Below are 12,860 nucleotides of genomic sequence, written 5' to 3'. Positions count from 1 at the left end.
TGGACATTCAATATATCTACTGCAAGAGTAATGAAATGGTGATGTTGATAATGAGCAACAGGTAACTTCAGATATCCTGCAATAGGATGCATTTTTGAATTTAATGGAACATATCTAATTGTGCAAATGAATGCCTAGTGGCTAGGTTTTAATTACAACTTAATCAATTAATTTTGTTATAACTATGACCACAAAAATTTCTGCAATGCATTTGTTTGTTGTTTGGATGCATTCACACTTCCATTCTCAAAGCAGTAATTTACCCCCAGATATAAAACATTACTTTCCTCTAGCAGCAAAAACTTAATTTCTGTTGAATTTATACTGTGTATGTCAGTGCCAACGCTGCAGAAAACATTATACCAGACGGTTACAAATTCTATGGAGCTTCTTATGCTAAGTGATGCCTATCATAAGCCCTGCTTAAATTCACTCCTCCCCTCCACTGAGGTGCTGAATTTAGCTCCCTTTTCTTCTCCATCCATTCAAAGTTGCGTTGCCAGGCATACCAGAAGATGTGCCATTCCTTCAGGGGCTCAGCCCACTTGTTGTGAGGGAAGTTCTCCTGGATGGCTATGGATCAAAGAGGGATCCACTTGAAAGAAACTTATTTCCAACCGCATCTCAAACCATGAACCAGCCCCTGCTGTTGCTTGGGTAGGAAAATTCATGAATGCTTCCATTTAGCTATTCAACTTGTGCCTGTATAGTCTTGGGTATGCCATTTGCTCTCCTTTGCCTTCTCCCGAGGGCCGTGGTGAGCTGGGGAGTTGCTCCGAAGACTTCGAAGGATAGGCGTTAGGAAAATAACGCATAAAGAGAAATCACACAGATCAACCGGCCTTGAAACACGCTTGAAGAAACGCCTCTTCGGATGCACTCTCGGCGTACTGATATTTCTGCTTATGTATAATCTTAATCGTGAAAGATTTTGTAGTCGGGAGAGGTTACTCGTTTCCCTAGAGAGTCACGTACACTTCCGTCGGTTTCTAAGGACCACAGCTTTTATTCCTTCTCTACCACTTTCAGTCGCAGGGTCCGAAACGAGAACTGCGAGGAACCATCGCCTTCTCCCCACTCAATCCCTTTCAGCAAGCCGTGGGAGTGTATGTGTATGTGCGTGGGAGAGGAGGACGAGGAGAGGGAGACGGAACACATATAAAACGGGCGAGCTCGCTCCCGAGACGAAGCTCTCGCGCGCGCATGTTGCGTAGGCAGGGCTTCGAGGGACCTCACGACGACGACAGCGGCCCAGTAAAGAAACGGAAACGTTGATAAGGGCCTTTCCCGCGCACGCGCACCTGGGGTAGGCCTCGGGGGCGCGCGCGCGCAGAGCCGCGGTGGCGGCGGCGGCGGCGGGCAAGAACAGGGAGGGGGGAGGGAAGGCAGGGAAAGCTGCTGAGGTAAAGTTAGAGGTGGGGGCGGGGAAGGGAGAGGGGGGCGCCGAGTGTCTCTGTGAGAGTGAGAGAGACGCGGGTCCATCAGCAGACCCAGTGCTGGGGAGGCTCAGGCGCCGCCATTACGAAGCCGGGAACACCGAGAGGAGGGAGGAGATATGAAGATGGGCCGAGAGTTGTGAGGGAGCTGCGATCTGAAGGGGAACGGCGGCCGCTGGCGCGGAGCGAGAGTTCCGGGAATGCTGCTGTTCTTGCTGTGGAAAAGCCGGAGAGCGAGGTAAGGAGAAATTAAGCCGCTCCTCCTTGTAAGCCCTCCTCCCGATCCATACCGGCCTCCCCCACCCCTCGCTAACTACACCCAAGCCCATAGCTGCAGCGGCGTTGGGGTTTCGGAGCCGGGTGTCGCTGCTGCAGCGGTCCGGGCTCTACCGGCTCCTGCCAGTTCCGAGGAAAGCTGGGGCCGCCTTCAGCCGAGACTTCTGAGAGAGATTGCTGGGTAGGTCAGAGCTCCGCTTTCTTTTCTTTCCTCTTCCTTCCTTGTGGGAGCCCTCTCCATACCTACACACCCGGGAAGGAGGGGGAAGGGTTGGAAGCGTTGCTTGCTCTGGTCCCAGACAGGTGATGAAGGCCTAAACCCGCCGGGGGCTGGGAGCTTATTCTACCAGGCTCTAATAGCGACGGCGACGGCTGCCAGCTGGTCACGGCTCCCCCGGGAGAGGAGAGGACGGAAGGAGGCAGGAAGGAGGCAATTCTCCTTTCCTTCTTGATTCTTTTCTCGATTAAGCCGCCCTCCCCTCCCATTATTTTTGCTTTGCTCTTTACTCTTTCTCTTCCTCAGTTTCCCTACTCCCCTCTCCTCTCTGACCACCTCCCAAAATCTCGCCATAGCAAACTTTACTCTTTTAAAGATGTGAGTGGCCTACTTTTTCTCCTTAAACCCTCCCCCAGCTCCGTAGGGTGGATATAATGTAGTTTGAAACAGGAGGTTAGGCGGGCTGTGTTGCTTTACTACAATTCTTCATGTTCTTTCTTGTCTCTGTAACCCCTGGATTTCCTCTATCAAGGAAAAGCCCTAGATAGAAGTCTGGAAATGGCAGTTTGACTGAGGAGAGACGTAATTAATTCAGAGGCTGGTTGCTTGCTGGCTTTAATTTTTTTTCCCATCAAATACTCTGGTATTAAAAAAAGGGTGTGGAAACCTTCCCATATGTACTCTTCTATGTGAAACATTCAGCAAATCCAGTGTTAAGGATTTGCTTGAAAAGTAGGAGGAAAATGTTTTAAATTTAGATTAAAATAGGCCAGTGGTGGGTGTACTTAGATTAGATTTTTGATGATAATTAGTATATATTCCCTGTTAGATACCAGCAGTTAGCAGACATTTCTCAAAGTCTGCATTGCACGGTAAGGCAAGTTCCTGGATTCAAACAGTTGTAGATCAATTGAATATTCATTTTACCATGTATTTAGATCTTTGTTGACAAAGCATTATTCATACATACATACTTGACCAAAAGGTTAATTAGTATGTGGACAATTCTACTTTGTTTTGTTCTTGATATTAAATATTTGTTTCATAATATTAATGACTACAGACCTTGCTTTTCTATTTTGTGAAGTTACTAATGAATGTTTTATTTGTAATTAATCAGAACACATTAAAATATATATTGCAAATATAGAGAGACATTACAAATGGAAATTGTAGCATCACAATTAAAACTTGCTGTAAGTTTACGGTTAAGTAGTATTAGCCCTTGAACTTTTAGCAGATACTTTGTAATGTACCATATTACATTAACATAGTATATTTGAACAAGTTGTTATCTATGCTTTAAGCATTAAGCTGAAGTCTCACCAACAATTCTTGATCCAAAATAAGAGGGCCTAAATTTGCAGTGAAATTCTATGCATACTTCTAAATCCCTTTAACTTTGATGGGTATTTTTCTGGAGAAGAATGTACAGCATTTCACTTGACAACTGTTAAAATGTTTTATTTGCTACTTTTAATAGAACTTTAATGTTTGGTATGCAAATAAAACTGGTAGTTTTGATAAAATTCTTGTAATAAAATACTTTTAATAATGTAAAAAATAAAGTAAAGCCTAATCCAAATATTCTGTAGTGCTTGTCGATTTGCCTTTATTATTTTACCACTCATATTTTTGTTCAGATTGTTCCTACTGTTAGTTTTAAAAGACAAATACATAAACCACTGTTCAGTTTGTTAAATAGATTTCAAAAAACTTTTAAATTCCTGAGTGTGGGTTTTTATTCATATGTAATTTTTGTTTCACCCTGAGTTTTCTAGATTCATTAATAATATACTTTGCACTCCATACGTTACTCTGTTCTAAGCACTTTAACTAAAGGCCTAATTGCCTCTAAGCTGTATTAATTGAAGATGAATTTTGATTTGCTAATATTATAATTGCAAGTATAGGCCAGTTACTGTCTGGCTGCAGTTGTTGGGCCATGAATCCAAAACATCTGGACAGCATCTGCTTGGTTGTCTTGGTCTAGAATGACTTTGCAATACATTCTTTTAAATTATGATCTAATATTTCACTTCATAAGTATGTACATCTATCAAATTGGACCTAAATGTTTATTCTGTCATGTTTGCTAATCTCTTAAGAATTGCTGTGATGCAATTGTGAGGTTCCTGCACTTTATCATACAATGAAATAATTTATTCTGCAGTAAATATTTATTTATAGAATTACAATAAGCTGGTGAAATAGAACTTACAATATAATTATGATATTTCTATAAGTAATTTTACAGTTGTATGGTAGTTAGCAGTTCTTGGGGGGGGGGGAAATAAATGTTTATAATAGATAAAATGACTCTCTTGCTTCCCAATGTGGAATCCAATTTTTAGAAATAGTAGAAAGAACTTTGCACTTTGTATAATTTTCAATAAATCAGGGAATTCATGTCTTGTTTGAAAGTTTTTGATATTGATGCTAAATGAATATTATATAACAAATGTTAAAAATCTTTAAGTGCAAAGTTATCTTTTTAAAGAAGTTTTTAATCTAGCAAAATATATCTGGGCAGGTTTTTAGGAGTAATTGTTGGCTATCACAAACATTTTAGAAATTTTGTCACTTGAAATAATTCTAATATAATAACACATATGGAGTAATTTTATAAAGTAATATAAGACAGAGGCCTCCAATCTTTTGGGCACCGGGGGCTGGTTCTATAGAGAAAGATTTTTCCATGGACCAGAGGGGGCGTAGTTTCATGTGCTGCCTGCATCCTGCGGATGGGGCTTTGCTTGTTTGCATAGCCCGGTTGCTGGCCTGGTGCCGGTCCACGGCCCGGAGTTTGGGGAGCCCTGATAGAAGACACTTTTGTTAAAGTGGCAAAATATTTGCCAACTATAAATGCTACATCTGTTTAACAGACCATTTTCTAAAATTTAAATGACATTTTTAGGAAATCAGCTTTACAAATGTTATGAAGTATAGAAAATGATTAATCAAATCTGTAAATTATTAAGCAATAAACAAATCATATAAGCCTGACAAGTGGTAGTCTTTGTCAGAATTCAAGATACAGTCAGGTTCATCTTGTCTTGCAATGCCTGTCTCTAAAACTAAAAGCAAGTTCCTCTGGCTATTTCCAGTTTTCTTCAGTGATGTGATGTTAAGATGTGCCATTTGTGTTAGCTTTGGACAGATGTTGGAAGCAACAAGATGAATTCAAGCTTTTCTCCAATAAATGAAAAACAAAAAAATAGGGAGATTGATTTTTCAATCTTTCAGAATTTGAAATAGCAGAAACACAAATATTTGAGAAAGGAAATAGAAACTCTATCTTTATAATAACCATTTAGAGAAAATATGTCAGTGAAGATTCCCAGTCATCCACATAGAGTTATCTGGGAGCTGAGTTGTTGCAACTGGACCTATTTTCTTTTACGTTTGAAATGTTTTGTGCTTATCCAAGTAGCTTCTTTAGGAAAAGCTAGACAGTTGCCAGATTAGCCAGCAGAAGTTACAATTGGTGCTTTGGCAACTGTTAAGATGCTCTTATTCTTATTATCAGGAACATCTATTTGGATATAGAAGTACTTATGAAATTCATTAAAGATTTAACAGAGATATCTACAGCTGTTGGTAGAACACAAGGCATTAGAATGAATTTCCTGAAATTATTATTTCAGTGTTTATTCAGAGAACTGGATAGTCTTCTAGCTCATATTAATGAGACACAGTTAAATACTGTTTTGTTAAAACATTTAGGTTTGGATTCATGGATATTACCATATTTTACTGTTGAAATCAATACAAAGTAGTCATAACCAGTGGTTTAGATTCAGTATGAAGTACCATGCAGTCCAGTTGGGGGGAGGGAGGGAGAGAGCATATCCATTATGCTTAAATGTCTGCTAACATGTTTGTTTCATCTATACTACTTCAGATAAAGTGCCATTTTCTATTATTTCAGGGAAATATCTGGATAGAAATTTGTTCTTTGCATATGGACTACTAAATGGAAATCTCTTAAGTCAAGTTTCCTTGTACATGAAATCAAGTGAAAGGCCTAAGTATTTCAGCTTTCTGTATTACATAGGTGACAAGTGAAGTTTGCAGTGATCCCCTTCCCTTCCCACTAGCTAAAAACATTTTGATTGCAGTGTAGGAGATAGTGTATGGCCTTTAAAGCTGGCACTTAAAGCTAGCAGGCAATGTATCACTATCATATATAAATTTGTTTATCCCTATGATCATTATTTGACTGTTATATGAAAAAAGTCTTTCTTGCATCAATCCTAGTTTCAGTGAACCCCCCAGGTTCTAATATTGGATAGAGTAAGCATTTAATAATAAATTGACTGTATTAGTAATGTGAAACGTATTTATTTGAATTATTTTGGAAGACAAATACTATCAAGGCACCTTACAACTAGCTTCAATAGCAGTGCAAAAAATAAGAATAAATTATAAAAACAACAATTGGAATCTTCTTTCTTCAAGGATCTTTCGACACAGCAAATGGTAGAAATGATATTTTTTGGGGGGGGGGGTCAGGAACAGTCTGATTAAAACATGACCATGTGCTCTTTTCTTTTCTTTTCTGGGGTTTCTTTGTAATGGCAATTTTGAAAGTTATTTGTTAGATTTATATTCTGCATTTTGTTCAGGAGCTCAAAACAATGTAGCTAGTGTTGCTTCCGCCTATTTTTCTTACAAGAAGGTTGGGCTGAAAAAATGACTGGTCCAAAGTTATCCTGTGAGTTACTGTGACTTAGGATAGATTTGAGGCAGTCTCTCCACAGTATCCCTCCAACACTTGAACTCCTATATTATTTTGGATAGTAGGTTTATGATAGATTTGTATATCCATATCCTTAGTTGCAGAAAGTGGCATCTATGATAGTGAATAAGATGCTGGATTAGCAGGGAGAGGCTTAGAAATTTAGGAATTTTATATCTTTTTCAGAGAAGGCTTGTAACTGCATCACTTTAAAATATATATAAAATAAGGAAAGCTGCTTATTATTTGAATAATTGTTTCCAATTAATTTTGAGTTAATTTGGTAACATTTTTGCAGAATATCTCAAAATGTCTCAGTAATAGGCCATAAAGTTCACTTCAGGGGGGAATCCGCTAACAAAGTACTTACTTTGTGCTGAATGAATTTGGGTGTGTTTGAATATTTATGTATACTTTGTTTATAACGTAAAATTCATCAGTCACAATCTAAGTATAAGAAAAATGGTAATATAACATTGAAGAATTATATTTCACAGTTTATTTCATGTTCTCTAATTTTAGCATAAAGTCTTTGATTCAAGCACAGCTCCTGTTATCTTCACAAAAGTATCTTCACAAAAGTTATCTTCACAAAATTATCTTCACAAAAGTTATCTTCACAAAAGTATCCAATTAGCAAGACATTTTGCAAACATTTCATTGCCTTCTTTGTGATTTTTTTTTTAAATATTAGTCTAATTTACAAACCTGGTATTTCCTGGTGGTCTACCCCCTGGATTCCAATATTAGTTAGCTTTTGAGCATATACCTAACTGAGCATTTTTTTCATAATGCATGCTTAAATGTTAGAGGGTTTAACACTTTCTAATCCAAGTGATTGATGTTCTGATCTAGCACATTTATAGAATGGAGAGTTTGTGATTTTTTTTTCTGCTGTTTTCAGGAGATGACTTTTTTCCTTAAAGGTCAGATTCAGAGTAGGAAGGTAATTGGGGCAGGGTCTACATTTACCTTTGGATTTCTAAACTGTATTTCTTGATAGGAGAATTTTTTATTAGCTTTTGTTTGTATGCCTGTTGCACCCTCTTCTGGGCAGTTATGATTTTGTCTTTCTCACATATGCATTGTAATTTTAAGATTAAATATTATGATATATAGAGAATAAAAATATTCAAAAGCCATATTTGATCCAAAACAAATTATTGTTAATTGGTATCAAAATTAAAATCTCAAACTTCTTCACTAACAACTAATGGAATTTTGTACAGATCTGTCTAGTCTGGACTCTTGTCCTCAGAGTGATTATCCAGAGGTCACTGTGAAGTTCAAATTGTAACAAGGGTAATAGTGTCTTTATATTTCCTAGCTGAGAGTGACATGAGAAATAGGCTGCTTGTGTTTATGGAGACATTTGTAACAACTGGACGTTTTATAAATTATGTATTTTTTTAACATCCAGTTTATTGTGATATGGTAATGAAATCTACAGGTTCTTTGTGAAGAACCATTTTGTTTAATGGGGTTTCTTGCTATTCTCTGAACTTGGTTGTTTTTTTGCAGACATTTCATTACCCAAACTAGGGGATATCTTCAGTGCTAGTAGGGAGTGGGATTTGCTTTTATATTTTAATGGCTTGCCCTGTCAGTGTTGGTGAGAGTGGTCTAGGTAGTTCTTTGGTTGGGATGTTTACTGTTTGCTTGTTTGGAAATTGCTTGATTAGGTTATTGTTTACATCTTAGTTGTTGGTATGATGTTAATCTCTTCTCATCTGAGTGCTGATTGCTGTAGGGCAGTGGTGGCAAACCTATGGCATGGGTGCCAGAGGAGGCATTCAGAGCCCTCTCTGTAGGCACGCGCGCCATTGCCCCAGTCCTAGGCCTTTAGCTGGGTTTTATAAAACCTTTTCGCTTTAGGCCTCTGCCGCCGTGTGCAAAAAAAAAAAAAGGTTCAATCAATTTCAACTTCTTGCGGGGAAAAAAAAAAGAACTCGCAAAGTTGGAATTGATTGATTGAACTTTTTAGTCCCACCCAGTTCTGCCGTTGCCACCGCAGCCATACCCACACCATGCCCACCCAATTGGCCACACCCACCAATTGGCCACACCCACCCGGCACCCAACAATACATAAGTGGGTTTTAGGTTGCAATTTGGGTACTCGGTCTCTAAAAGGTTTGCCATCAGGGCTATAAGGGAAATGTTTTGGAACTGCCAAACAAGCTAACAGTAAACAGCTCAACAAAAGAACCACCTAAATCACTCCCACCAACATGGACAGGGCAAGCCACTACTAGAATATAAAATGGGAGCAAACCCTACTACCTAAGAGCATAGATGATGTTAACCTAGTTTGGGTATTGAAATGTCTGCAGGAAAACAAGCAAGCTCAGAAAGTACCAAGGACCTTTCATTTCAATCCTGATTTACAAATATTCTCCTCTATTGGCAATTTATGTCATTTGTGAATCTGGTAATTAAACAATTGATGCTAATCAATATGGAAAATTAGTAAATTCTGAGCAAAATCTGTTGCATTGAGATCTAGTAAATTAACATTTTAATACATGACGTTTTGTGCATTGTTTTACAAGAAATGAAAAGTGTGTCAAATGAGTAATGTTCATGAATAATGAATAAATTCTAATCCTTATCAGCAAGGGCCATAATAAATACTGTTAGAAAATGTAGCCCAATTGAATCTGGCTGTTCATATCTGTTCTACGGTCTGGGGGATGAATATCACCTTAAATCTAGGAAAATAGTTTGCAATTCTCTTTTCCAGTACAGATTCATTTAATATCAATCTAGAAATAACTGAAACACTATGGTCTTTTGTTTATTTCTAACAAATCTTAATAAAGAATAAAAACTTTTCATAAGTTTTAAAAATTAAAACATAAATTGTACAGAGCTACTAATCGAAGTAGGTAGTATGAAGCATTTTAAAATACTATAAAGAGTTAAATAAAAGTAATTGAAAATTCTAAGAAAAAAATTACCTCGCTATATATTATTTTGCCTTTATGCTTTTAAAAATGTCTCATCTCCTTGATTTTTAGATCTTTACATCACTGAAATGTGTGACATTGCAATACTTTGCAAGATCTTGACAACAGTCTCCTTGCATTTTTTTCTGTAAGGGTAAGCTAAAATTTCTGAATATTTGTGGGAATGGGGAGAGATTATTTTATAAATTTAATTTTTTTAAATGGGCTTCAAATTAGGTATGTGCTGTGCTATAATTTGCTCAGAAAGTAGTGAAAATTTTTACTTCTCCAAAGTAGACCTATGTAAGACTAAACCCCTAAATCCTAACTCTGGCCATAATAGATTTCTATTTATTTGTTGTTTAGAGCAGAGTTCCCCAACCTTTCTGGCTTTGGGGGGGGGAGGAGATGGTTTCACATGAGCAGCGGGTAAGTGCGCACACGCAACTCCAATAGTGTGACTGGTAGGCACATACCCCCGCCGCTTGCATAAATGGAGCAAATGCACACATGCTCACCTGCTGCTCACACACATGGGGAGCAGCAGGTTGCCTGCTACTTTCATGGCCCGGCTGCCTGCTACTTTCATGGCCCGGTTCTGAATAGCTCAAGCCCAGTAGTGGGCCATGGCCAGGGGATTGGTTTAGAGATCACACTACATGTTGATCAGAGGAACGTTTACATAATTGTTAAATAATAGACTCCCCCCCCTCAAAAAAAATCTTAGGCTATATAACATTTGTTGTTGCTTGCAAAAGTGCCCCCAGTCTCAGAATTTAATATTGATTCAGATGAGCATGATTGTGATTGTGTGAACTATTGACTAGAGCACTTCTTCTCTATAGGCAGTCCTCAAGTTACAGCAGTTCATTTAATGACTGTTCGAAGTTACAATGTCACTGAAAAAAATGACCATTTTTCACACTTACAACCATTGCAGCATCCCCATGGTCATGTGTTCAAAATTCAAACCCCTGATAACTAACCCATACTTACAATGATTGCAGTGTCCTGGGGTCATGTGATTGAGTTTTGCAACCTTCTAATGAGCAAAGTCAATGGGAAGCCAAATTCACATAACAACTGTGTTACTAACTTAACAAATGCAGTGATTCATTTAACAATTGTGGCAAGAAAGGGTGTAATATGGGGCAAAATTCACTTAACAACTGTCTTAACAGAAGCAACAGAAAATTTGGGTTCAATTGTGCTTGTTAAGGACTACCTGCATTCTGCATGGTCCTAAATTGCTTAGCAAACTAATTTTTTCTGATAAATCAGGAATCTACTAAAACAAAGTGATGAGAGAAGACAAGAAAGAAACATATTGCAGATTTTGTTTGAGCCCATTTTTGCAATATAATGTTAAATAATTCTCATTGGGTGAAAGACATGTTGGAAATCTTTGATAAAACCACAAGGGAAAAATGTATAGAAAGACTCTGATCTAATTTGACTAAGTATCTAAATCCTAGACTAAATTATTGTAAATCAGCGATTCTCCACCTGTGGGTCGGGACCCCATTTGGGGTCGAACGACCATTTCATGGGGGTTGCCAAACAATTCAGTCTGCCATTTCCCCCCCTTTTCCTTAGCTATGCTAGTCCCTTTTATTCTATTGGCTTTTGAAAGCCAATAGAATAGACTCTTCTTGAATAGAGTCTAATTCTAGTGGCTTTCAATAGCCAATAGGAATTGTCCAGGCTGTCTCTGCCCTGCTGAGCCCGCCAAAAGTCCCAGTCTGCAAACGGTGCTGCAAGTTGTCTGCAGCGAAGGCAAACTGTCTGGAAGTTTCCATCCCTCCCTGCTGAGCAACTACTAAAAATGTAAGTAAAAGAGGGCCAGGGGTGGGAGGTGGGAGGCCGGCAGGCGCAGGGAGAGTTGCTGGCATGCATGGGGCCTGGCGGGTGCCTTACCTCCCTTGGGCTGGACCAGCTGGTCGCCCAGCCGGTGGTCGGTCTGCGCCGTCTCTGCCGCTTGCCAGCTACGCCTCGTAGGGGACGGCACTACGCATGCACGGTGCTCCCGGGCAGGGAAAGTCCTCGACTTACGACCGGTTGGGTAGTCCTCGACTTACGACCGGTTGGGTAGTCCTTGACTTACGTCTGGTTGGGGGTCGCGGCATTAAAAAGGTTGAGAACCACTGTTGTAAATGAACCCAAAGAAATTGAGATTCATGTGTTCCTTCTCTCTCCTACAATCCTCAAAACTGCTGTAACTATAGATTCCTGTTTTATATGGACTTGAAGAACTGGTAATTCTGTTTTGAGTCAATTAGAATAAAACAGGATATCATGCTGTGTTTTTATCATGAGATTTTTTTTTCCTCTAGACTAGGCCTCCTTAAGAAAGAACTATATTTAGATGACTACACTTTGAAATAAGTTTAAAACTGGGGTTGAATAGCTGCTAATTATAGTTGTAGAGAATTAATAAAAAAAGAAATAGGGCTAAGGGGAGAGAAACTGATTACTGGGGAAGAAGCTTGAGAGTAGTTTTTTTCTTTACTTACCAAATTGCTCTTTTAGAACATACTTTTAGAAAGGATCAGGCCTTTAGAAAGGCAGTTAGCTCTTGGCTTTTTTCCTGAGCCTTTTGGGTAGAAGTAGTAGAATTTTCCAGTTTTATAAGTTTATTTGTTAGTTTGATTTATGTAGCCACTTATCTCATATATAGGAGACTCTGGGCAACTTACAGAGATAAAAACAGAAAAAAGTGCAAAAATAACCAAAATCATAGCATCAAAACATCATTAATAAATAAATTAATGAAATACCATTGATAAAGATTGTTAAAACCATAAAAAACTATGGTTTTCAGTATCAATTTCACTAACAATATAGCCATTTTGCATGCTCCACATTACCAGATTTTCAGGCCAGATGGTAAAGGAATGTCTTCAGGCCCTTCCAGAAGGTCAATAAAGTTGGGGATAGTCTGACCCTAGAGGGAATGATGTTCCAGAGGATGGGTGCGGCTGCAGAAAAGGCTCTCCTTGGTCCTTTCAGATGACATTCCTTACTGTTTGGGACCCACAATATGTCCTTTCTGTCAAACTTTGGGATGGGTAGATGTGATTGGGAGAGAAGTGGTCACTCAAATATATACGGTAGTATATTTTAGTTTTGATAATAACTATATTGTCTTAGTTGGCTTTTAATGAAGTTTGCTATTATCTTTTACATTTGTTTTGTTGATGATTTTCATATGCCATCCAGAGTCACACTGTTTGAGTTGGGTGG

General features: G+C 38.6%; 1 protein-coding gene across 5 annotated transcripts in view; it reads left to right on the top strand.

Annotated features, from left to right (window-relative positions):
- Nucleotides 1-1,428: 1,428 nt before the first annotated feature.
- Nucleotides 1,429-12,860, top strand: part of ARHGAP5 (Rho GTPase activating protein 5) — a 39,302-nt gene continuing 27,870 nt past the window's right edge. The window contains exons 1-2 of one of the 5 annotated variants that reach the window (XM_039351881.1): nucleotides 1,429-1,674; nucleotides 9,690-9,765. The gene's annotated coding sequence lies outside the window, so the exon portion shown is untranslated. Of the gene's footprint in view, nucleotides 1,675-1,748; nucleotides 1,894-9,689; nucleotides 9,772-11,407; nucleotides 11,445-12,860 lie in introns of those variants that run through there. The other 4 variants (XM_039351880.1, XM_039351882.1, XM_039351883.1 and 1 more) reach the window with 4 other exon arrangements.

Source organism: Crotalus tigris, unplaced genomic scaffold (assembly GCF_016545835.1).
Source record: "Crotalus tigris isolate CLP2741 ecotype Arizona unplaced genomic scaffold, ASM1654583v1 scf7180000018371.15429387391:27106975, whole genome shotgun sequence".
Lineage (NCBI taxonomy): Eukaryota > Metazoa > Chordata > Lepidosauria > Squamata > Viperidae > Crotalus > Crotalus tigris.
This window is presented reverse-complemented; position numbering and strand designations above follow the sequence as displayed.